General features: G+C 40.6%; 1 protein-coding gene and 1 long non-coding RNA gene across 6 annotated transcripts in view; one reads left to right on the top strand and one right to left on the bottom strand.

Annotated features, from left to right (window-relative positions):
• The window catches only part of RAI1 (retinoic acid induced 1), a 299466-nt gene extending 282245 nt beyond the window's left edge, over window positions 1–17221 (bottom strand). For all 4 annotated transcript variants that reach the window (XM_031938382.1, XM_031938413.1, XM_031938432.1 and 1 more), the window contains exon 1: window positions 16947–17221. The gene's annotated coding sequence lies outside the window, so the exon portion shown is untranslated. The remainder of the gene's footprint in view (window positions 1–16946) is intronic.
• Window positions 17222–17292: 71 nt separating this feature from the next.
• The window catches only part of LOC116419282, a 61934-nt gene continuing 54381 nt past the window's right edge, over window positions 17293–24845 (top strand). Inside the window, exon 1 of one of the 2 annotated variants that reach the window (XR_004229552.1) lies at window positions 17293–17380. This is a non-coding gene — a long non-coding RNA (uncharacterized LOC116419282). The remainder of the gene's footprint in view (window positions 17381–24845) is intronic. The other variant, XR_004229549.1, reaches the window with a different exon arrangement.

The following is a 24845-nucleotide window of genomic DNA, read 5'->3' as shown; positions in this document are numbered from 1 at the left end:
AGCCCAGCAATGTTCTAATCTGGGGGCAGTGGTTTGGTTGTTCCAGGACTCTGGGAAAACAATTGAGACCCTAAGAAATGAAGTGTCACGCCCGGTCAGTTAGGAAAAGAGAGAAAACTAGAAGCCCAGGGTCTCAGTTGCCTGACATCCTCTTTGGGAAGTGGAGAGGTCAGGGGAAGGAGGAGGCTCTTAATTGTCTGTGTCCTAGGAGTGACTCTCCCCCTATTCCTGGGAGAGTGAGGGGACAGACATCTCTGGCCCGAAGGCTCACAGCCTGTCCACTTGGCACTCAACTGTATCGTCTCCCATCCTTTTTCTCAGCTTTCTCAGCTTCATCCTAGTAGCCTGTCTGCCTTCCCCTCCCCCACATACATCCCTCACTTCCCTTCTAAGAATCCAATCTGTTACCTCACAAAGCCTTGTTTGTTTGCTTTCTGTGCCGTGCTCCCTCCGGATCCAATGTCTTTCTCTGCTACCTGATGGGCCCCAGCTTCCTCTCCAATGCTGTTTACTGTTCCTACATTGTCCCAGCCTAATATGCAGTCAGCCAGCTGTAGGGGTGAAGGGCTGGGGGAGGGAGCAGAGAGGAAGGGGAGAATGGAGGGGACAGGCATGAGGAAGGCAGTAATTCCAAGACGACAGATTTTCCCATAGCATTCCTCAATACCAGTCTCTGATGTTCCTTAAGGGGATCACTGCAACCCTTGTAGTAGCAGAGACAACAGGGCTGACAATGACATTCGCTGCCGAGTGCCTGACATTGAACTCAGCCAGTCAGAACACAGAGTGTCTGGCTGGTAGAATTAAGTGCTGTCAGCACCAGGGAGGGGGTGGGGGGGAGGGGACTGAGAATTAGGGAAGAGGGATGAAGCAGAAGCAGCCCCAGCAGTAACAGCAAGCTAGCCAGCTCCCTCCCATTCTCTCCTTTTGTGCAAAAATGTGGTGGGGTTTTTTTTTTGTTGTTGTTGTTGTTTGTCAATCAAGCAGATTGTTTTTTTCCTTTTCAGTAATCTGATTGTCGCTGCTAGTATAAGATAAGGGATTGAAATGGGGCCATGTGGTATGAGTTTGAATTTAGGATCCTGAAATTAGAGGACAGGCATCAAAGGGAGTAGAGGAAAATGTCTGAATTCATTATCCTTACCCACCTTGGACTATTCCAGGATACTAGCTCCCAGCTTTCTGCTGCTCACTATATATTTGATCTTTCTGCCTCAGGACTCAGAAACTCAGGATGACTCCCTTTCCTCTGCTGGCAGGAGCTGGCTGTCCATTAAAATGTAGAAGATTCCAGGGCAAGAGAGGTAGGATTTCCACTCTCTCATGTCTACCAGTATCTTGTCTACTTTTCAAAGTAACAAATACATGTTTGCCTCTCATGTCTAACCATGTGAAAATTGAGGGTGGTGGTAGGAGATGGTGGAGGGGAGCAGTGCTGGTGAAGCTGGAGAAAGGCCATTTTTCCGAGGGCATCATCCAAGGGAAGGAGTACTCAATGGATGGAAGTAAGGGTAAAAAAAATGACAGCCCTCTGCAAACCAAACTTTCCCTAGGCTAGATCAAGACTGGTTGGCAGTCAATCTGGGCTATAGCTAGAATTCCCAAGATTAAGGAAAAATAATTACAAGGCACTGAATTTCATGCCTCAATTTCTACCTGAAGGATTCATTGATCCCGTTTTTCCCTACAAACAAGTAAACAAACAAAAATCTACCAGACAAACTTCCCATATTACTATCCTTGACAAGATGGAGAGCTATGAATCGGATGACAGCATAGTTGAATGGATCAAAAACTGGTTGAAAGTCCAGACTCATTAACCTGGAGGTGAAGTGTTTCAAGGATCTGTCCTTAGTCCTGTGACACACACACACACACACACACACACATACACACACACACACATATATATATATATATATATATATATATATCAGTGATTTGAATGAAGACTTAGATGATATGCTTATCAAATTTGCAGGTGATTCAGAGCTGGAAGAGATGAATCATAGAGCCAGATCCAGACAGAACTCAATAGGCACAAACAACCGGCTGAATCTAATAAGATGCAATTCAGGATCATAGATTTTGAGCTGCAAGGGGAATCAGAAGTCATCTACTCCAACTCCTTCATTTTATAGATGAGAAAGCTGAAGTGAAAATAAGGAAGGAAAGAAATAGGCTTTTATTAACCACCTACAGACTCAGGGCTAAATGATTTATAAATATGTCAACTGATGCTCACAATTAGGCATACAGGGTATATGACTTGCCTAGGCATATATATAATTGGCAAATATTTGAGACTGACTTTGAACTCAGGTTTTCCTGATTCTAGGCTCCATTCACTTTGTCACCTATCTGCCTCAGATTAAGTGTCTGGCCCAAGGTCCCACATATGTAGTAAGAGGGAATCATATCTAGGTCTTCTGACTCCAAATCCATTTCCTCCTACTTCATAACACCTCACTGTTTCAAGAAATGTGATAGGAATAAGTCTTACATTTAAGTTCAAAAAAATTAACTTCAAAAGTACAAGCTGGTGAAGACATTTCATGAAAGAAAATAAAATTTAAAAAAACTCAAAGACTTAGGGATTTTAGTTAGTCAATAAACATTAAGTGCCTACTAAGTGGCAGGCACTATGCTCAACATTCAGTATACAAATATTAGTTCATAGAATAAGATCAATTACAAAACAGATAATGGTATAAGATGGCTGTCACAAAAATTAATGTGCTTTTGTTTGGGGGGAACAGATTTCTGATTTCAAAGGCACAAGGAACTCTCAAGGATGGAATGCCATCTACCAATGCACATTTCACATCTGATCTGCATCTTATAGTCTTAGAGAATTATCTGGGGCACTGATAGAGTCATACAACCAGTATGTGTCAAAGACAGAAGTTGAATCCAGTTCTTTCTGACTCTAAGACCAGTTAGTTACCTTTTCATCACACCAGCCATTCTCAAAATGTAATTTGAAGTGCTTTTCAGGGGTGAAGAAGGTTAACCTTCTTTTTGTAATTTTTAAAATTTTAAATTTATTAATAGATAAATAATAATTTATATCAATAGATATAACCCAGAAAAATAAAAACCACTTTCTTTAAGTTCAATAGTTTTTGAGAGAAGTAAAAGGATCCAGAAACCCCAAAATTTGGGTCTCTTTACCATCCTGTTTTTCCATGTGATCCCAGGCAGCATTAACTGTGCCCAGAATGAGAAGTGATAATCCTCCTGTACTAATTCTGCCTTAGTCAGACTAGATCTAAAGTATTGGGTTTAGTCCTGAGTGCTACATTTTAGGAAAGACATAACAAGCTGTCCAGAAGAGGACAACCAAGATAACCAAGAAACAGAAGAATATCTTGTACACTGTTTGAAGCAGAAAATGGAGTTTTTTTAACCTGGAAAAGAGAAGACTCAGTCTAAGAGTGGGGGTTAGGGACAAAGTACAAATAGACAAAATAGCCATAATCAAATATTTGAAGGACTGTCTTATGGAAGATGATTAGATCTATTCTGCTTTGTCCCAGAGGCCAAACTAGGAACAGTATGTAAAAGTTATAGAAAGTAATTTTTCATGCTTGATATAAGGAAAGCCTCACTAAAAAGTAGAACACTCCAAATGTGGAATGGGTTATCTCAAGTAGTAGTCAGATATTCATCCCTGGAGGATGGTCCCTTATTGATGTATTATAGAGGCCTGTGGGGTCCCTTCTATCTCTGAGATTCTAAGACTGCAACCTAAGGCTTTCATAGCACTCTTTGGAGGTATAGAAATTCATGTAAAAGAAGGACAAAGATTTTGTAAATCCTAGTTTTCTTTGAGAATCCAAAGTGACTATTTCTTGTCATAGGACTTTTGCTTCCAGTATGGGGCCTCCTTGGCTTGAGTGGATGCTAAATGTAGGAAGCTGAGGCTGAGAGCTCCTTAATTGAGCTAGATGAAGACAATGGGTAGAGGTCACCACTGAAATGACTACCTAATCCTCAGAGTCCCTGTATGTCTTTGTTTAATTAGCCTGTCCTCAAGGGTAGAGGGCAGGTATCAACCTTGGGGGAGCAAATCCAGGAAGGGGCTGGTCTTATTCATATTGCACTCATAAGCCTTAGCTCACAGCTTAGCTTCAAGAGTGAGATTCACTCAATTAATTTTGCTTTGGCAAAAATTCCATTTTTATTGCTATTTCATGCCTTCAGTATAGATTTTTCTGTGCTCATCTCAAAGAGATAATAAACCGATTCATCTCTCGACCCCTCCTTTTATGAAAAAAAATGCTCTCCCTCTTCCTAGGCCCTGCATTTCTCCTTCCTTTTTATTTATGCAGGTCAAGAACCAAAGGGAATAGAGTTGGACTCTTGTCTATGGGCAAGGATCATGTTTGACATTCTCATCAATGCTATGGCAGGCACAAGGGTTCTATCAGCTGGGTTTCCCCTTCATTTAGAAATCTAAGGTGTAGGACTAAAGCCTACAATGCCCAATGTGCTATTCAGGCTAAGCTTCTTCACTTTGGACTAGAATACAGCACAGTGGGAACGTCTTGTAATTTCTTTGGAGTGACCAACAGAATTTAGTTAATTAATTTTTTCTTGCCCCTTCTCTGCAAGTCTCAATAATCATATGCATAAAATTATTATAATCCCAGTTACTATGGTAAGGTAATTTTTATTTAGTAATGATGATTTATATTATAATTAATATAATATGTAATAACATACACTTAATTTCTAATGTGGAAATAAAATGCATATGCTAAATTATATTATAAACACTTGGTATTTACAAAGCATGTTCATCCATTACCTCATTTGATCCTCACAACAAAGCTAATGAGGTTAGTGCAAATATTATCACCATTTTACAGAAAAGGAAAATGAGACCCAAGAATGTTAGTGATTTCTCTTCTGCATTCTGAACTGGTCATTGAACTAGGACTAGAATCCAGTACTTCTGACTCCTAAGTCCAATGTTCATTCTATTTTTACCCTGTTTCATGCATGACCAGGAAGGGTGAGTTTCCAAAATGGCAAATCTTTGATGAATTAGTAGTCACTATTTTCAAGGCTACCTTATTTTAATCTCTCTTATATCACCTAACTCTCCAATCCATAGGATTTTCACTTAGGTATGGGTCAATTCAATCCTGTACTCTCACACCTTTGTGCCTTTTATTCTATATATTCTTTCATGCCATTGGTGACTTTAACCCAACCTCTCACTTTATTACTGCTGAGATTCTTCTCATCCAAATCACAAAACGGTTTGCCTGCAGGAATCCTCAGTTGATTCAGTGACCATTCATAAAAGGATAGAATCTTTGAGATGGAAAAGACCATCTAGTCAAACTTCCTACCTCATGCTGGAATGATTCTATGATATCTCTAATATGTGCTCATCTAACTTTTGCTTGAGCATTTTCAGTGACGGAGGACTCATTATTTCAAAGGGCAACTCATTCAACTGTTGGACAGCTCTAATTGTTAAAAAGTTCTTTATCGTGAGAAAAAAAATTGCCTCTCTTCAATGTGCCTTTATCAGTCCAATTCCTTCGGTGCTATACAGAATATCTATTCCCTCATCAAATGGCTCCTAAACATGCTCTTTACATACATTACAGGGTCCCTTCTCAAGCCTTCTCTTTTTCAGACTTCAGATAGTATCCCTAGTTCTTTCAGTGATTTCTCACTATCCTGTAATTTAAATATACTAGCATTTATTAAGCACCTATCACATTCCAAGTACTATTACTAGGTACTGGGAATACAAAGTCAAAGCCAACAAAAGACCTGAATTTAAGAAACTTGGATTCTAGGCAGGAGTGGGGGATGGGAGATGATACAATACTTACAGAGACGTAAGTATAAAATAATTTGAGAGAAGAAAGAATCAGAGGAATCGGAAAATACTTCCTATAGGAGGTGAAGGATGCTAAGAATTCTAGGAAGTGAAGATGAACAGGCAATGCATTCCAGATATGGAACAGAACCTTTGCAAATGTATAAATGAATAGTAAATAAGATGAACAGTTTAGAGAATAAGTAGACAGTTTCTTTGGGACAAATTATATGAAGGGGAGTAATATGAAATGTCTGGAAAGGGAAGCTAGAAGTAGACTATGAATTTTATTTTTTGAGAGTAAAAATGACTTTCTAACTTTCTTTAAAGATTTGGTTATCTCATTAGAGCTATTGCTACCTGAGGACAATTCATTTTAAAAATATATTAATTTTTACTTTTTTCAATTACATATAAACAAAATTTTTTTAACATTCATTTAAAAATTTTTTTAGTTTCACATTTTCTCCTTTTCTCCCTCTCTTTCTCCACTGAGAAAAAAACAACAATTGGATGTAGACTATACATGTGCAACCATATAAAACATTTCCACATTAGTTATATTGTAAAAGAAAACACACTCAAGAATAATAAAATTTTAAAAAGTGTATCTCAATCTACATTTTTCATCATTAAGTTCTTCAGATCATTGTGTTGCTGAGAATAGCCAAGTCATGCATAGTTTATCATTGTATAATATTGTTGTTACCATATACAATGTTCTCTTTGCATCAGTTCATACAAGTCCATGAAGAACTTTAATGATAAACAGAGGAATTTATATTTTTTCCTAGAGGTAATAGGAGCCACCAATGAATTTTGAGTAGAATAATGAAATAGAATGATAAGACCTGTTCTTTAGAAAGATCATTTTGGTGTATGTGGGATGAAGGATTGAAGATGGAGATTGGAAGCATGGAGACCAATTAGGAAAATCTTGTTCAAACAAGAAGTCCTGGGGACCTCAACTAGGGCTGGACCTTGTCATTGCCTCTTCTTTAATGTGGTACAGACGAAAGAGAAAACACTTTTGACCATTACAGAAAGCAGTAGGACTTTCACCTCTCTTATTTCAGATGTCTACTTCTGTTAATGAAACCCAAGTTTATATTAGCTTTTTATCAGTCAATGATAATTCATATTGAACTTGCAGTAGACTCAAATTCTGAGGTCTTTTACATTAGAACTGCTATTAATTCTGGCTTCACTCATTCTGTACTTGTACAGTGTAGCTGATTTCTAAAAATCAAAGTGCATAATTTTAAATATTAATTTCATTCTATTAGTTTCACTTTATCAGTCTAGCTTGTTGAGATATTACTTAATCCTGATTTTTCCATCCAGTCCCTTACCTAATCCTATAAATTTGTGTAATCACTTCTACTGTTCCTAAAACAATAAAACATATTGTAAGGGACCATCAGCACAATGCAGAATTTAGGATAACACTTTAAAAATCAAAGGACTCCTAAACCTACTCATAATTGGAGATGAAGGAACTCAAACCACTATAACCCAGGTCCTGTTTGATACCATCCATGTAAAGTTTCCTTCCCCAGAGAACATCTTCCAGTCTGAGAGTTCTCAAAAGCTATCCTTATGGTTCTCTGCTGGAACAATATCTATCTCTATCCCTGCAGAAATAGGATAAGTTGGTTTAACCATAGCTAGGCAGACATTTCACATTGTATCCTACCTCAGGCACAGGGTTCCTACAAAGTCACCTCTCTGCGAAGCTTTCCTTAACCTAGCCCACACTAAACTCCCTTCCCTGAACTCTGGTGATACTTAGAATCTATGTCACACAATTCCACTCATAATTATATACTGCCATGTACTGTTCTCTAATTGCTTCATATGTGTTACTTGTGTCAGGTTGTATTTTCCTCTAGTACAGTTGCTATGTCTCCTATTATGTCTAACCCCATCCCCCAGTCCTGCCCCTCCATTCATAGCATAGAATATGGCATTTAGTCAGGATTCCATAAATAGATGTACATTGACTGGTGGAAGAAGAGGAGTTGAGATTTACTTAAACACAGTTTTTGCACTTTAAAATTTAGTTTTTATGAACCAGTTTCTCAGTGAACAAACCCAGTCTACCCCCTTTAACTTCATTAAGTCTCTCACCATCATGCAACACAACTAAGATTCTCCAACACAACTAAGATTCTCCACCAATGAACTCCCTCAGGAACTATCATCTAATCAATAAAATCAATCAATGAATAATCAACCCTTACCTTGCACTAGATGCTTCAGGAGATACAAAGAAGTATGGATGATATAAACCTGTCCAAAACAGAATTAATTCATTCAAGCATCTACCATAGACTAGACATAGGGAACCCCAATAATAATGAAGACATGGACCAGTGCATACCTTAATTGAAATTATAATCTAAGGTATGTATATGGAAGGGAGAGGTGAAGGATAAAAAACATATACCTTACTCATCTGAATAGACTATAAGCTCATTGGAGGGAGCGTCTATTTTTTTATTTTATCTTTGTGTTTACCCCCAGTACTTGGCATAGTGCTTTAAATGTAATTGGCATTTAATAAAATATTCATTAGATTACTTGATATACAAATATTCAATACTATCAATCCAACCTGTTGAAACTTAGCAAAACTAAAAGTCATAAGGGGTGAAAAAAGAAAAGCTAAAATGTCAAGGAAAAATATTTTCAGGTGAAGAAGAAACAATCTATACCTTAGGAAGTATTCTAGACTTAAATAGCTTAATTGAATATGAAGAGACAATGAAGGGGCACAAAATTAATTTATACTTTCATCTTTAGGCATTCATTTGACTAAGAATCTAAAAGGAGTCTGGGAAGTGTTATTGGCTGAATTAAGGCTGGTGACCTTAAATATAGAGTCCTTCACGGAGGGAACTTGCTCTGAATCAGGAAGCACTGTTGAAAAGGAGAGTCTAGATATCTCCCCACTTCTGCCTGCTAGTAGAAAACATCATAGCTGAGGCTCTAAAAAAGCCAAAAAAAAAAAAAAAAAAAAAAAAAAAAAAAAAAAAGATACTTCTGCTAACCCTAGGCTGAGGGTCATTGCCTTAGCAAAAAGAGCACAGTAGCAATCCCTTTGAAAGAACATAGTCTCACCTATGAAAAGTCCTAGTAACAGACTAGCTGCCCATCAAAGAACAAACTCAGGGAGTCCTTTGGATTGACCTGGCCAGCAGAAATGGAACAATCCGAGAAGAGTTCAACAGCTGAGTGATTTGCCTGTCACAGTCTATCCAGCAGTATCAATAGCTGCCCCCAAATAAAGCAAAATACTGGGTCTATTATGGCAGCAGCAACCCCATTGATTGGCAAAACAGCTGAGCAACCTATTTGACCCAGCCCAGCAGTAAACTGAAATGTCCACCTGAGGCACCATTGCCTGTGAGAAATCAGCCCATTGTCTGGTAACAAGCAAGCTTTGAACAATGGCATGATTTATCACCAATACCATATTTTGCAGCAAACTTTATGAAGATTCTCCAGAGGAAGACTGCACACTTTGCAAGGCCCCACAGTTCTAGAGTTATGAGTTGCTGTGGCTTCATAAGGAATTATGTGCATGCCTCACTACCACTGTGCTTTAAGTATGTATCTACTCTTCTAAATGATAAACTTATTTGTGCATTTATGGGAGAGTACACTTTTTTGTGGAGGAAATACTTTGTAAAGCCTATTTTTGTTACAGTGTTTGAGTTAATACCTTTGCTAAAGAATTGAGTCTACTGGCTGATTGTTAAGCAGAAACACACTAGTGGGGGCTCATAAGCTACAGGTTCGAATAGTCCTCCCTAGGATTACACCCAGATCTCTAGAAATAATAGTAATGATCTCTTTGTGGACCCAAACTGCCAGTACTGGTTTGAATTAGGGAGTACTACATATACAGCAAATATAAAACAATATTATAGAATAGAATACACTAAAAGCATCAAAGAGGCATAAAGTGCTATATAAGGCTGGAAGAAGAAAAGATAACTTTCTTCTGGGGGGATCAATGAACATTAGAAGATAGATGGTTGGAGCTAGATTTTAAAGACTGGGAAGTATTTCAAAGCTCATTTTTCTTCCCAACCCAGTTTCTGACTTCTTTGTTGTCACCACCATTTTGCTAGGTATTCAAGTTCAGACTTCAAAGTCATCTTTTACACTTCTGTTCCTCTATTTCCAATTACCTTTTTTAAAAAATAGATTATATCACTCATCTGTTCAAAATCTTCCAATGGCTTGTCTACCAAATACAGTTCAAACTTACTGGTCTAGTATTCAAGGCTTCCACAATCGAGTCCTAGTTAATCACTCTAGCCTTAATTCTCACTACTTCCTTATGTATTGATTACTAGCAAAACTGGACATATTCTCTAAACACAATTTTGTTGCTCCCTTGCCACCATACCTTTTCTTGTGCTGTTTCTCCTCTTTAAAATATTTTCTTACATTTATATCTTCAAAATTCTACTCATACTTGCCAAATCCAGGGCAAATTGCAAACCCAGGGCAAATGATACTTTTTTCAAGTCTTTCCTGATCTTACCAACTAATTGTAGACTATTTCACACACAGACTTCAATAGAATTTTGTATTTCTATATGACATACACTATTTTGAATTTTATTATATTCATTTGTGCATCTACTGCTATCCCTTCTAGATCATAAGCTCTGATGGCAAGAACTCCATTGAATTCATTTTTATATTGCTTAAAATATCTATGGATTGCCAGACATATGTTTATTAAATATTTAACTAAATTGATAAATCTTCAAGAAACTTATAGACTTGTTGGGCAGGTAAGAGATGCAGTGTATACAGAATCTGCTCTGGAGTAAGGAACTGACTATCTTTGTTAGTTTAAATGTAGCTGTGTGGTTACCTCTGCCTCAGTTTCCTCAACTATGAAATAATAACAGCACCTACTTGCAGGATTGTTGTGAGGATCAAATGAGATATTTATAAAATACTTAACACAGTTCATGGCACATAGCAGTTAGTATATAAATGCTTATTCCCTTATCTTTCTCTAGGGGAGAGAAAAATACTCATGGGAAAGTATCTAAGGCGTGTGGTATGTGATCCATGCAAAATGAGTGGTAAAAAATAAAAAAGTACTATAGGAATTTAGAAAAGACCAATATGGGCTTGTCAGGGAAGGCTTCATGATGAAGAGGAGATTACATCTGGGGATTGGAGGATGGCTGGAGTTCAGTTAGGTAGAAAGGAGAATGAAAGTCATTCTATATGAAAAAAAAAAAGACAGTGAGCAAAAGCACAATGTTGGGAATATTCAAGGTATGTCTAGGAGATGTGATAAAAATTAATTTGGTTGACATGGATGTCAGTGAATGATCAAATTGGAAAGTTAGGTTAGGGACAGACTATGGAGGACATAAATGCCTGATAGGGGAACTCAATGATCTTCCTGCCTATCCTATAATGACGATATCTCTCCAGCAACATCCTCTCTTTCCTCCTCCCCTTCAAATCTTTTCCCCAGAGCCAACTGTTTTAGAGACAGCCCATGCCTGGAGACTAACCAAAATTAGGTAGCAATCAAATTGTATCCAAGCCTCATCCAAATGCTTTAAAGGGCAGTCTACTCAGAAGACACAGCAGACTAGCTTTGGAGTAGAGGTACAAGTCCTGAATCTTCCCTTGATCCTACCATTGACTCAAACTTCCATCTTATTTTATTTTATTTAATTTTATTCTACCCCTACTGCCTTTGCTTTTCATCACTCACACTTCAATCCCTTGACATTAAGCCTCTGTCCCTCTATTCTGCAGATACTGCTCCCTCCAAATCATTGGTGTTCTCCAAATTGTTATATTCAATGCCCTAGTCTTAATCCTCACGCTCCTTGATTTTTGATAACTTTTGACACAGCTGACCATCCCTCCTCTTAAAATTTTCTTTCCCCTTTGTTTCTATGTATTTCAGTCTCCAGGTTGTCTTTCTATTGCTGCTCCTTTGTCTTTCTCTCTCTTATCCTGCCCCTTAGATTTGGGTCTGTGAATCTTTAAATCAGGTACTTTTAGGTCATTTGTAAAGGTTTTTTCGAGGTGCTACATGTGTTGGAGATGTGGAGGCAATTATCTATGGGTGAGTTACATAGACATGAGATTTTTGGCTCCCTTGTGCCTAAACTGGACTTTCCCGATTTTTCAAATGTCCAATTCTAACCTGGCCTTTAAGGCCCAGCTTAAATGCCACCAGAATATTACTTCCTCACAAGCTTGAGCTTATTTATTCATTCTCTGAACTTTGTCTCTCTCTTATTGTACCATAATTACTTGTGTGTGTATTATTGTCTTTATGAGGCTGTAAGCTGCTAGAGGGTAGGGACTTGCCTTATGCTTTGTTTTCCCTTAAGCACCTAGCACGGTGTTTTATATGCAATAAATGCCCAATAAAATTCTGGTGAATGACTGTATGAGTCTTTCATTGACTCAATGTAACCTTATTTTTCCCCTTTTCTAGCCTTCAATCTTCTCTGTTCAACAGGGGCACTGGTTTCTGCTGCTTCCTTATTGCATAGGATATAATGCAGATAAATCTTAAGGACTCTTCAGTGAATGGAGCTAAATATGTAAAGTACTGATTTCCCCCTGGAAATATCACTGTCTCTCTGCTTCTTATGATCTACTAGGTTGCCTGATTTATACCGTTAAATCCATCAAGCAAGAAGAATTTGTAGCTGTCACTGTATGTAGTAAGAACATGAGAATATTTGTGTGGCTTTGTGTATATGATAATATTTAATCAGTCAACAAGTACTTATTAAGTACTTACAATCTTCTAGGAGCAGGAGATGTACATTCAAAAATGAGATAGTCTCCTGTCCTCAAAAGGTTTATATTCCATGGGGGGTGGAAAGGGGAGGTAGAGAAAAATGTAATATGGTCAAAGATAAGTAAATGTAGGAGAGACAAAATAAAACAAGGAGGCACTACCAACTGAGGGAATTAGGAAAACCTGCTTGAAGGAAGAAGGCCTGAGTTTAGCTTTGAAGGGAGCTAGGAGGTGAAGAGATGGAGGTGAAAAGGCAAAGTGTTTCTGATAAGAAGGACAGACTGTAAAAAGACATGGGGAGATGGAAAAGCAAGCCAGGCAGTTTAACTGGTGCAAGTATTATGTAAAGGAGAGTTTGTACACTAAGTCTCAAGAAGTAGGCTAGAACAAGTGTGAAAGGTTTTAGATGCCAAGTAGAGGAGTTTTCATTTTAACCTCAAGACAATGGGGAGCTATGAAAGGTTTTTGAGATAGGGAATGACACATTCCAGATCAGGTGAGAAATAATCACCTGAGGCCTGGCCTTACTTCACCTATCTAACCACATCTCCCTACAAGGTCTTCCCTTGGTTCTAGTATCTCTTCTTTTAAAGGACATGCTCATTTTGCTTCAAAATCCTTGCCCCCCTAGTCTTTTCTCTACTTAGAATGTCCTCTGGTCTCTTTTCCTATCTATTCTTTGAACTTTCCAATTTCTTCATGGAAACCTTTTCCATGAATTCTCTCTTTCTAGACCTGAGTCTCCACCCCACAATTTAATTTAGCCCCCAGCATAGCAAGCCACAGTGGAAAGCGTGTTGGGTATAAAGTCAGAAGATCCTGAGTTCAAAACCCAGATCAGCCATTTACATCTCAAGTGACCTGAAGGTGGTCAGTCACTCTACCTCTTTTAAACTAAGTTTCTTCATTTGTAAAGTGGGGGTGGGGAATAGAAGAGTGGGATTAGCTAGTTGACTTCTAAGGACCCAGCATATGGTGATAAATTTATCTCTAATTGTTGTTTTCTGTGTGTGTGAGAAACAGTGCCTTCTTCTCAATTAGATTCTAAGTTCCTTGAGAGCAGGGACTTAATTATATACTTCCCTTTTATCTCTCTCAGTGCCTAGTACAATGCTTAATAAAAAGTAAGCAACTGTTAAATGAACTTTGAATCACAGAGGAGTAAACTATAAGATTCTCCACTAAAATTCTATTCTCCCGTTTCACTTATGGCCACTTATGGTCCTGATTTCTAGAGGGTTCTGCAAGCTCTGGCAGGTTCCTTCAAGTTGGAAAGGCTTTGGTTAAAATTCTGGTGCTTAATTGTGTTGTTCTTTGAAAGACCAGCCCAAGTTCAGAGAGGCTCCTCACCAAAAACAAACCTTTAATTGTTCCCTAAGGCACAGAAGTGATTATAAACTGCACTAGTTTAGAGTGTACTATATTGATGGATACTCAATGAAAATTAACATTCTGATTAAAAATGAAGGAGGGGCTAAAAAGGGGGGGTAAGCAAACTCGACTAAGTCCTTTATCAACAGGTGTCATAATTATTTCACAATCATGTGTCTTTTGAAATTCTGAAGTTGTATCATAGAATACTAGAGTTGAATCAGAGAATATCTGGGCTACCCGGGGCCACTTGTAACCTAGCCCCATTTACAAAAGAGTAAATTGAGGTCCAAGAGAGAAGTGACTTGGTTGGAGATTAAGTGGTTTATTAGCTCTGATAACAGAATCTCAATTCACTGCCTTTTCTCCTATCTCCTGAATGCCCTATGTTCTAGCTCCCAAGAGCTGCAGGCTGATCTGGCTTTAATTTCACAGTCAGTCCTCTTCTGTGGCAGATGGAATTATGCTGATATTAAATGCCCCATCTTCTCACATCCTGTAGGTGCTGCAGGTGACTGCATTTCCAGACTGTCAGTCAAGCAGTAATCATGTCTATTCCCAGAAACTGCTTAGTGAGTTCAGCATGATGGGCTTTTCTCCTCCTCTCTGTGAAGGTTGTCGCACCCTTTCCAGTCAGAAAAGCCCACCCACAGGCATCCAACCATACTCCCTCCAAAGGCAACAAGAAGAAGGTTGCTTTGGATCTATATTTGTTTGCAAAGGAACTTGCAAATCTGAATGAAAACAAAGGAAGAAGGGGAGTTAGAAAAAAAAAAAAAAAGGCAGAAACCACAACAGGTACAAGCTTTATAATACGCCATATTATTTTTTTTAAAATAATTCTCCTATGACGTCGGAAAAGTCCCAATAGCTCGCTAGCAGCAATGAAAATGTATTGCAAACAGATGGATAACCTCTTTCTGCACAGGGCTGGTAGAAAAGATGAAAAACAAAACAATAAATAGGGCACTTAAAAAATCAGGTGCTGAGTAGACTGGAAAGGCTTCCTTCAAAGGCTATTTGAGGAGGTGGATGTGAAGGATTGGTTTCTATTTCCACTGAAGTGAATTCAAGATGTGTGTGTGTATGTGTGTGTGTTTGGCACACATCTTTGGCTTTAAGGGCTCCTAGTTGGGGGGAGGGGAGAAGGGGAAGGAGTTAAGGAGGAAACTCTCCCAAAACTCTGGGAAACGTCTGTTCTAATCTAAATATCTTTCCCATCATCCTTCTCTGAATCGCTGTCATTTACTTAGATGGGCCTTTCTTTTAGCCCAGCTCATATACAGCCTGGAATAGCTCCCTATCTTTTTCAATGAAGATGTCTTATCTCCATTGCTAGACTCTAAGAGCCCCGAGGACAACAAGAGGCTCTGAGTCTCATTCATCTCTCACAATCAGCAAAGCGCAGGGTTCAGATCGTAGGATCTGCATGAATTTTTATTTATTTTTTTTTTTTACCATAGAAATGCGGGCTACAATCGCAGAGAAAGCTCAGACCTCTAGATTTCTCTTCCTCCTCCCCTACCCCCACCCTTAACCAACTCTGCTTCCAAAAATGATACGAAAATTAATCCAAAACATCATTGCTTTCTCCCTTTCCCCCTGTGGCTGTTAGAGCCGTTGCATCGAAGTTCGGGATTGGCGGCGCCCCTGGGCTCGGGCCAGGCCCGGTCAGCTCCGCCGTCCAGACAGCCCGGCCGAGACCTCCCTGCGGACCCCCCCTCCCTTCCTGGATTCCCCCTCCCGCCCAGGGAGCAGCCCCGAGCTGCTGGGGCCTCTCCCCGGCCGACTGCAAACACAGCTCGCGGCCTAGTCTATTTCAGTCATGACAGGCTATTTCAGGTCCGTTTCGTGTCTCCCGTTCCTAAAGCACCAATCCCTGCGGTGAACGGGTTTGGGGGTGGGAGCATCATCGGGACAGTGCGAGGCCGGGCCCCTGCAGGGCTCGGGGGCCTTGCCCATCCATCCCCAACTGGGGAGGGCGACGGCGCCAGCGCACGCTCCGGGGCTCAGGCTTCCCGGGAGTCGGGAAAAAGCTGGCAGAGCCCAGTTGCCCTCCCGCCGCGTGACGTCTGAAGCGCCCGCAACGCGAGTTTAAGCTCGCCTGCCTGCCTGCCTGCCTGCCCGCGCGCAACCGAGCACTCCGGGGGCCCCCGACCCCGGACTCCGGAGGCTACAGAGTCCCACGGTCCGCCGCTGGGAGAAGGGGGAGGAAGGGGGGAGGGACCAGGCAGGGGGAGGGACGACTAGCAGCGAGGTGAAGAGCCCGGGCATCTTAGGCCGGTGCGGAGGACACTTCCTGCAAGCCCGGAGCATGCGCACTACACGTCGGCCCAGCCGCCCTCCCTCTCCTCCGCCAGCCTCGTTCTCAATCTATAGTCGGACGGGAGACCGGGGGGGGGGGGTGTAGTGCTTGTCAGCCCTTGAGTTCTTTAGTAGGACGGGCTCTCAGCCCAGCCCCCCACCTCCCGCCCGTTTACCTATTTCTCCCTCCTCCACAGAAGCCCTCCCGCATTTTCCCTTCCTCTCTTCTCCAGTCCATTCACAGCGGAGACCCAGCGTTTGCTCCCCCCTCCCCCCCCCGCATCCCACTAATCCCCTTTTCCTATACACGCACTATGATGGAGAACACACACACACACACACACACCTTCCACAACACACCCACCGCACACTCCTCCCACAGCAGCACACCCACTGCGCGGCCCACAACACACAACACACACGCCCACACCCCACTCCCTCCCCCCGCCCTCAGCGGCACACACCCACCCCCCTCCCGCTCGGGGCGCCACAGAGCCACCAGTGCGCCACACAGCACCCGCACGAAAGCTCCGCGCTTCCCGCGCGCCCCTCCCCCAGCCCCTGGCATCCCCCGGCCCCGCTTTGTGCCGGTCTGATCCAGTCGCTCCTTACCTCTCTTCTCCCCGCGCGTCTCTCTCTCCCTCGCTCTCCCTACTGCACCGAGGAGGCTTTGTGCCCGGCTGGGCAGGGGTGGGTGTTCCGATGGAAAGGGCCCGTCCGTCTCCCATCCATTTAAGAAACGTCAACAGTTCTACCCCCGCCCTCTCCTCCTCCTCCTCCTCCTCTTCCTCCTCCTCCTCCTGTTCTTTCTCCTTCTCCTCTTTCTCTTCTTTCAGCAGGATTTCTTCAGTTCCAAAAAAAAAAAAAAAAAAAAAAAAAACAACCCAGCCACCAACTCCTGTGGCCGCCAAGACCACCTCTCAATCCGCTGCCACTGGGGTCGCTCAGGAAGTCCGGCGGCAGAGAGGGGCGTATTCGTAGTCAGACTGACAGGTTGAGGACTGGGCCCTGGTCACCCTTCAGCAAAGCCCCGGTCTAGGGGTGCGGTGAGTGGAAACGAGACACCACTTTGCCCAGGGAGAGAGCGAGCGAGCGCGCGCGAGACAGAGAGCTGGAGAGGAACGGGGGAGGGGAAGGAGGGAGGGAGGAGAGAGGGAGAGGGAGGGAGGAGGAGGAGGAGGAAGACAGAGGGGGGAGGGAGAGTGAGGGGGAAAGGGAGGGGATGAAAGAGAGACAGAGACAGAGAAAAGAGAGCAGAAAGAGGAGAGCAAAGTTAGAATCCTGACTAGATGCTGTAGGAAACACACTCTCATATTTCCCTCAGGGGACAACCGGGTGGTCTGCCCGTGCCCCAACAGCACCACCTGGTGGCCCCTTCTTCCCACTACTGTCCCCTCTCCCCCTCAGGCTTGTGCCCCTCTCCCCCTCAGGCTTGTGCCCCTCTCCTCCCCTTCCTCTCCGCCTGCCCCCCCCCCCCATGTCTTTCCCATGAACAAGCTCCTGGTCTCCTTGCCTTCCACCACTTCCTAAACCTTCCTCCTCCAAAGCCTATTTTTAGTCTTAGAGAGAACCAGCCCTTCTCTCTAGACCTCTCAGTATTTGCCCAGGCCGTTTCCCTTTTCTCAGTCTACATTCTGCTCCCTTATACCTCTTAGTGCATCGGCTCATCTCTGCACTCTGTTCTGTGTTAAATCCCATTCTTTGGCGTATATACCTTGCCAGAACTCTACCCCATATTGCTCCCATCAGATTGGGCTTTTATACTCTTACCTACGTGCTGCTGAATGGAGCAGGAAGAAGTCAGTCAACAGTGCTGGCTGATTCCACTACAAGTGTACATTTTCTAATCTCAACTGGTCCCTCACTTAAATAAGACAATTCTTTTGTATCTCCCTGATTTTCTACCTCACTTTCCATACTACTCCACTTTTTTCTTTAAACCTTCCCACTGTCTTAGTTGAATTCTTCACCTAGTTTACTGAGAAAATTAAGACCATTCACTGGAAATTCCTTCTTCCATACTCGCTTTATGAGCCCTCGACATCATCTCCTACCATTTTTCTTTACTCTGATAAAAAGGTATTCCTTCTCTTCAACACGGCCAATCCTTCTATATCTATCCTTGATTCCAATCTCTCCTGTCTTCTCTAGTAAATTGCTCTCCACGATCATCCCTTCTCTCTAATCTTCAGTGTCCCCCAAAATCCATAAAAAATCAATATCTACATTGAAGCTCTGATATTTCAACATCTGCTTGTCTCCTCTCACTTTCCTTTACATTTACTGAAATCTGAATTCTAACCTTATCATTCAACTGAAATTGCTTTCCCCAAGGTTAGCAATGATCTCTTATTTGCCAAATCTTATGCTTCTTCTCAATCTTCATTCTTCTTGATTTTACTGCAGCGTTTAATGCTCTCCTTCTTAATATTCTCTTCTTTTTGAGTTTTCATGATATTCCTTTCTCCTGATTCTCCTACCTTTTTGACTGCCCTTTTGTTGCAGAATTCATCATTTATGTCGCGCCCACTAATTGGAACTGGAATCCAAGGCTCTGTCCTGTGTCTTCTTTTTTCTCCTTATATTTTCTCATTTGCTGTCCATATCAGTACCTTATTGCTCAATTATCATCTATATGCTGATGCTTCCCAGATCTCTAAACTAGCTCAGGAAATACCATCCCAAATCACCAACTAATTATTGGATATTTCAAACTGGATATCATATAGGTCTCTCAGACTCAACTTGCCTAAAACAAATTCATTATCTTTCCTTCCAAAACCATACCTCTTCCAAATTTCTCTATCTGATCTCTTGTAATGTAAAGTGTAAACCCCTTGAGGTGAGGGATTAGCTTTTTATTCATCCTTGCATTGGGTCCCACAGCATCTGGCATGTAACAGTCATTTGACAAATATTTGTTGAATTAATGATTGACTCAGTCTTTTTATTGCCCCCTACACAAAACATGCTCATTTTAACCTCCAAGAATTCATTCATGCAATCCCCTCTTTCCTGGAATACTTTCCTTCTCCAAACCATATCCATTAACAGCTAGCTTCTCTTACTGTCAAGACTATTACATCCCTTCAAATTACCCAGATACTCTGGTTTCAAAAACTTCATCTCCTCCCTCTCATTTACCCTACATATCCAGTAAAATGCTAAATCTTGTCATTTCTGTATCTCTACCACTTGCATTTGTCTCTTCCTGTCCACTCACACAGCTACCACTCCAATTTAGTTCCCAGTTGGCTCTCATCTAAACTATTGAAATAGCTTCCTACTTGGTCTCTCTGTCTCAAGTCTCTTCCAATCAGTCTTCCATACAGCAACCAAAGTGATTTGATTAAAACTCCAATGTCTTCCCACTACCATTATGTTCATATACATACATTTCTCTACCTGCCACATGAAACTTTTTATAATCTGATCCCTTCCCACCCTTCCAATCTTCTTTCCACTTGTTGCTGTTTAGTTGTGTCCCACTCTTCATGATCCTATTTCTTGACAGAGATAATGTGGTTTGCCATTTTCTTCTCCAGCTTATTTTCCAGATGTGAAAACTGAGGTCAACAGAATCAATTCACTTGTCCAGGATCACATAGCTAGGAAATGTCTGAGGTCACATTTGAATTCAGGAACATTTGGCTCTAGACTTAGCACTCTAACCACTGTACCACCTAACTGTCCCCTTCTTTACATATATTCCCTACCACACTTTCTAATCTAGGCATACGGCCCATCCCCAAATAAGATAGACTTCTCCTATGTTTGTGTCCTTGAATTAGCTATTTCTTGTACCTGAAATGTACTTCTTTTTATTTTCCTTTGTGACTCACCTTGTGTCATTTCCTAAATGAAAATTTCCCCCAAATTCCACCCCCAGCTGCTAGTGGCCTACCTCCCCTAAAAGATCATCAGTTCATTTCTGAATATATTATTTATATATCTACATGTGTACATGTCATCTCCCTCATTAGAACGTAAGCTTCTTGAAGGCAAGGACTGATTCATTTTTCACTTTATAGCCCCAGTAATTATCAAAGTGCCTAGTATATAGTTAGAATGTTTAAAAAATGTTTATTGGTTGATTGATATTTCTTCTTCAAGCTACTTGAAATCTCTAGGTAAGGATAGATGATTATGGGTATTATGAGTTAGGACTTAGTGGCTGGTAAAACAAATTCTTAGGAAATAGCTGCGGGGCTTTCTGAAGTCCATGATCTAAGTCATAAATAAGTAACTTTAGTGAGTAAGGGAAAAAATCAGGGAGACACTGCACTGTTAGATAAAGTAATTCTTCTAGGCCTAGAAAATTCAATCACTTGGCAAGTTTATATTGAGCACCTACTCAGTTCTTCAGCTCTGTGAAGGAAGGACATTATGGGGTGGGGAATAAAGTAAGGACAAGAGAGGAAATATTTCCCAGGTCCTTTTCTCTAGTGCTATTACAGAGTGGTTGGAAAGACAAAGCTAAAGCATAAACCAAAAGCAAACAACACAAGATTTTAAGTAACTAAATATTTGGATTGTGTGGTATAGATAAAAATACTATAGGAATTTGGAGGATAGGGAAATCAAGGGAAACCAGAATAGTTTGGAAAGCTTCTTTGAGGAGGTGGGATTTTAGGTGGATATGGTTTGGAGAGGGAGGATATTCCAGAAAAAAGGGATTGTGGGAGTGAATTCTTGGAGGTTGGAATGAATGTGCTTTGGGGCGGGGGCAATAAAGAGACAAAGTTAATCATTCATTAATTCAATAAATATTTATTAAGTGACTCTTACATATAAGATCTTATGCTAACTGCTGTGGGATATGATTTAAGAATGAATAAGACCTAGTCTCCCTGTGATGAATGTCTAGAAAGACATGGACAACAGTCTTGTAGAATAGACAGGTGCAGGTATCTGTGATTTGTAACATTGAAGGTGACATCGAAATGAATGAGATCATAGACCCATTTGGGTAGAGGATGACATTGTAAAGAGGCTTGAATGCCAGGCTGAGGAGTGTAAAATTGCTGAGGTTAGAAATGAGGAGCTACTGAAAGGTTTTAAGCTTTGGAGTGATGTGATAAAATAGTACTGAAGTAAGATTAGGGTGAGCTAGATGGATTGGAGGAGGGTAGGAATTGCTAAAGCCTAAGAAGTCCCTTGACTCAAGAAAGCAGATGAACAAAATGCTGCCCTAGATACCTGAGGATGCATAAATCCAAAGGTAAGACCATTTCATTTATTTGCCTGGGACATTATCCATCAAACTTGGGCATTTTTAGTCTGTGGTCATGGCTGAGAAGGAAAAATATCTTTTGATTCCCTGACTCCCTAAAATCATGAAATCTACTCAGTTCTGAGTCCAGATTTCCTGGTCAGACCTGTACTTTTTTTCCCTCAAAATCCCTCAAAGGGGTTGACAGAACTGTTTGTACTGGATAAACCATATGTTTAAAAAAAAAAAAAAAAAAAAGGATCATGGAAGATTCAGGGATCAAGTAGCTACCCTGGGGAATTCAGTTTCCTGAGTTTGAATTTTGATTATGCTACATTTTCCCCAAAGCAAAATCTGTAGGATGCTTACCTATTACTAAAGGAAGGAACCCCAGAAAGGACAACATAAGGATTAAGATCTGGGAGATCTGATATGGAAGGCCCCAATCCACAAAGGACTCCTGATCCTTTCTGGCTGCCCTCCTTCACCCACTCAGGCCAGGGTTTTAGAGGAAAAGGAGAAATGATTGAATTGTCCAAGACTTGACTCTTTCTCATTATAAACAATAACAGGTCTAACCTAATTTTCTAGAGGTTCTACAGAATAACCTGAAATCACATCCTCTCTGATCCTTCCATACCTTCCTTTTTCCCTCCTCTTATCCTCGTTTCTAGAGACAAGTCATTCTGGCATATTATAGTAATGTGGTTTATATTTAAAATACTCTGGGGATCAAGCTAGGCCAGGTACAAAAGTGACTATTTTTTAATATATTTGTCCCACAGAATAAAAGCTTCTTGAGGACAGGAATGGTTGTTTCTTTAGCACAATACTTGGCAGCCAGTCAGTTAACTAGCATTTATCAAATGCCTATCATGTTGGGGACACTGTGCTATGTTATAAGAATACAATGAAAGGTAAAAATATCACTTATACCATTTGCATTCTGATAGGGGAGAAAATAATAAGCCAGTCATGGCTCTTTCATGTTCAGGATGATTTTAATGGTGGTCATCTTCTCTTTTGAGAAACAGTGTATATGAAGTATGAACCTCCAGCTGCCAAGCTTGGAAATGTCTACCTCTCAGGACAGCTATACCTAGTTACAGACCTGTGGGAAGAAATAGAAAGGCAGAAGAAGGCCGCTAAGATCTCGGGCTCACCTCAGGCTCAAGTTTATGTTCTTGCTGCCTTATTTTGAGCTGTGGGTTGTTGTCGCCATTGCCATCAGGGTTGGTGGGATGGGGAGGGTTCCCTTCTTCCAATGGCTGGAAGTTCAAGGGAGAGATTGACAGATTCCCAGGGAATAGAAGGGAGGGAGGTAGATCTATTTCTCTTCATTCTCTTCTTACAAGCTACTATGTGAGGAAACTGTTCTTGGCTTTGTCACCTTTGATACAATCCTAGTCCCTAGAAACGAATCAGGAATTTGAGTGTCTTATGTGCCCTTTAGCAAAAGGCATGTGGTACAGAGGGAGTAAAAGCTCATATCCATTCCTACAGAGCCAGAGTACATGGCCAGCTCCATATAATAACCTCTTGTTATACGCTCCTCTATTAAATATATGCTTTCCCCATCAAATCAATTGGGGTACTTGAACACATTTGTTCGTATTTCCAATTATGGACAATTATCTGGGGATTGAGAGAGATACTGTCCTTTTGAATGTCTCCCCAACACCTACTCCCTGAGTCTCCACAAAGTCCATATGACACCATTCTTAATGACCTCTTGAATGTTATGTAAAGAGTTCTAGATGTCCATTCAATTCTAAAGTGGAAAATTTTGTGGGTGTCACAAAACTACTCTAATCAATGGGACTAGAGAATGCCTTTATGCCAAAATGCAAAGTTCTACAAATTCAACAAATGAACTATATTTTACAAAGTTTTCATTCATTACCACATAACTGATGTTTGAAATGTCCTGTTCCAACCCAAAACAATTCAGAAAGAAAAAGAGAAAATAAAAATAAATGACAAAAACAAACAAACAAACAAAAAAAGATTTCCCTTTTCAAAGAGAAAGTTTAATCTCAACTCCCATAGGTCATGAGGCTTTACCAACAACTGTTGGAAATTTAGGATTAATTTTCAACATTCATGTGAAAAACCAAACTGGTTTTCCTGGATAAAAATTCTTCTATTCTTCTATTCATAATTATGTATGATTAGTACATAACTAATCAATTTCTCAGATGGGTCTCTGACAATGCATAAGACAATCTAGATGTCGATTGAGATAAAATGTCTTTAATGGATCCCTGCAACCCACATGGCAGCCTGTGTCTCCATTGGATCTCTGTAAAACCATATGGAATTCCAAATGGAGATCAGAACTCAATGATAGGATAAGCAGGCTAGATCTCAAATAAATCAAACCAACTTAGATAAGCTCTAAACCTATTTGGAGCTTCCAAAAAGGGACTAAGAAGTAGGGTTTGATTGGAATCACCCCCTCAAATCCAGGACAGATTCCTACAAGAAGACCCCACAAGAAAGGGAACCTTAATGATTATATAATGCCCCAAATCCTTTAACACAAGGCAAGAGTAGGAGCTCAGTTATATGCAGGTGAACCAAAGTGTATTTACATTTGTAAACTCATCATTCCTACATTCTTTTATTTATAACTTTTCTTCAATTTCAAAAAGGAAGTCTATGATTGGGGTATAATAATTGAATCAGCATTGTTCTAATCTGGCTGGATTATCTGTCTTTCATTAAGAATGTCTGAGCTCTTCAAAGGTTCTGATAAAGACCTCATTTCTAAAATATTTAGAGAATTGACTCAAATTTATAAGAATTCAAGCCATTTTCCAATTGAAAAATGGTCAAAGGAACATTTTTCAGATGAAGAAATTGAAACTATTTCTAGTCATATGAAAAGGTATTCTAAATCATTTTTGATCAAAGAAATGCAAATTAAGACAACTCTGAGATATCACTACACACCTCTCAGATTGGCTGAAATGACAGAAAAAGATAATGACGAATGTTGGAGGGGATGCGGGAAAACTGGGACACTGATACATTGTTGGTGAAGTTGTGAACGGCTCCAACCATTCTGGAGAACAATTTGGAACTGTGCCCAAAGGGCTATCAAATTGTCCATACCCTTTGATCCCGCAGTGTTACTACTGGGCTTATGTTCCAGAGATCTTAAAGAAGGGAAAGGGACCCATATGTGCAAAAATGTTTTGTGGCAGCATTTTTGTAGTGGCTAGAAACTGGAAACTGAGGGGATACCCATCAATTGGAGAATGGCTGAATAAATTGTGGTATATGAATATTATAGA

Source organism: Sarcophilus harrisii, chromosome 1, assembly GCF_902635505.1.
Source record: "Sarcophilus harrisii chromosome 1, mSarHar1.11, whole genome shotgun sequence".
Lineage (NCBI taxonomy): Eukaryota > Metazoa > Chordata > Mammalia > Dasyuromorphia > Dasyuridae > Sarcophilus > Sarcophilus harrisii.
The sequence above is the reverse complement of the archived record's forward strand: the minus strand, read 5'-3'. Positions and strand labels throughout refer to the sequence as shown.